At 49.6% G+C, this 1,699-nt stretch overlaps 1 pseudogene across 1 annotated transcript; it reads left to right on the plus strand.

The window, feature by feature from the left end:
- The first annotated feature begins 505 nt into the window (after positions 1–505).
- On the plus strand, positions 506–1,260 carry LOC103268520 (annotated as a pseudogene). The gene has a single exon (XR_504823.1). The product of XR_504823.1 is annotated as a zinc finger FYVE domain-containing protein 21 pseudogene (transcript).
- The last annotated feature ends 439 nt before the right edge of the window (positions 1,261–1,699 follow it).

Genomic DNA, 1,699 nt, shown 5'->3' on the forward strand with positions numbered 1-1,699 from the left:
GCCTGGTAGCGCATGTCTGTAGTTCCAGCTTCTTGGAAGGCTGAGGCGAAAAGATCGCTGGAGCCCAGGAGACCGAGGCTGCGGTGGCCGGGAGCGGCTGCTGCACTCCAATCTGGGCGACAGAGTGAGACTCCAACTCAAAAAAAAAAAAAAAAAAAAAAAAAGGCTTTAAGGGAGCAAAGTAATACCATCAAGGTAAGGAGTTAAATGATGTCAACTCGAGAAACTTCTCAGTTCTTTCAATCAGTTTTATGAAAGCAAATGATGCTAAATGTTCTCCATTATTCAATTTGTTTTACAGCCTCCAAACAGGAGAGGTTAAGCCTAAAAGGGTTGTAAGTCTCAACTACAGATGGAATATGACAGGCATGTGGCTAAACCACCTGAGTGTCGCTGTGATGACCTGCTTTGGTTGTTGTAAATGTGACATCCTCCTCAACAGAAGTTTATATTTTGTGGGCAAGGCAGCCAGGGCCGCCCGGCTGGTTGAGGGGTACGAGTGCGGGCCCGCGGGTAATGGCTGAGGCGGCACATGTGTCGAAGGTTGTCGGTGCGCGACACCAACAAGCTGGTGCGCTCCCCCAGCGGCCTGCGCATGGTGCCCGTGCACCGCGTCTTCGGAAGCCCGTTAGGCCTGGCGGTGCCACCGTGGGTCCCAGACAAGGAGCATCCAAGATGTATGCAGTGTGACGCCAAGCTTGGCTTTATCACCAGAAAGCACCACTGTCGCCATTGTGGGAGGTGCTTCTGCGACCGGTGCTGCAGCCAGAAGGTGCCACTGCGGCACATGTGTTGCGCGGGCCCCGTGGGTCAGTGCGCAGAGTGCGCCCTGGTGTCCCACAAGGAGATGGACTTCTATGACGAGCAGCTCAAGGTACTCCTGAGCGGAGCCAACTTCCTCGTCACTTTTGGAAACTCAGAGAAATCTGAAACCATGACTTGTCTTTCTAACAACCGGAGTAACTTGTTTCTGGATGGAGACAGCCACTATGAGATCGAAATTGCACATATCTCAACCGCCCAGATCCTCACGGAAGGCTATCCTCCTGGAGGAGGCAACACACGGTGCCAGGGACAGAGGGTGTGGTCTAACTGAAGCTGACAGCCGGGGAGGACGCTAATGCTGGCAGGAGGCAGGCAATGGCGTGGCTGGCGGCCACGCACAAGGGCACCAAACTCCTACAGATGTCGGGACCATGTGGTGCAGGGCTTGGAGTACATCTTGCCACCAGTTCCGAGTTGCTTGGAATAGCAGGGTGAATCCTGCTTGTGCTGGGAAACACAACTCACATATTGGAGAAACCGAACTGTTCACTTACCTAATGCAATAGATACACAGTTTATTAACGCTTTAAACTACGCAATTGCCTTAGCCTGTTCTACAGACTGTCCACTTACTTGGTTGCTAACTTTGGACCATGAACATCCTTTGATACTTCACTAAGGGGAAGCTGCTGGCTTTGTGTTTGGACTTTTCACTATTTCACTTTATTAAAATGACTGTACAGCAATTTGTACATAAAGCTTATGATTAAAACCCATTTTGAAAAAAAGTTTAAATTTTTAGATGGAAGTTTGGGGGTTCCATGTTTTCTCTGAGTGCTCACTTTTTACAGAAATAGAGGGGAGGTAATTTGCCACATAGGTCTCCCCCAAACCAAGATGATCATTCAAACCTTTATTCCCAAAGTTCAATTTC

This window comes from Carlito syrichta, unplaced genomic scaffold (genome assembly GCF_000164805.1).
Source record: "Carlito syrichta isolate Samal-C Ts95f unplaced genomic scaffold, Tarsius_syrichta-2.0.1 Scaffold308844, whole genome shotgun sequence".
NCBI classification, from domain to species: domain Eukaryota; kingdom Metazoa; phylum Chordata; class Mammalia; order Primates; family Tarsiidae; genus Carlito; species Carlito syrichta.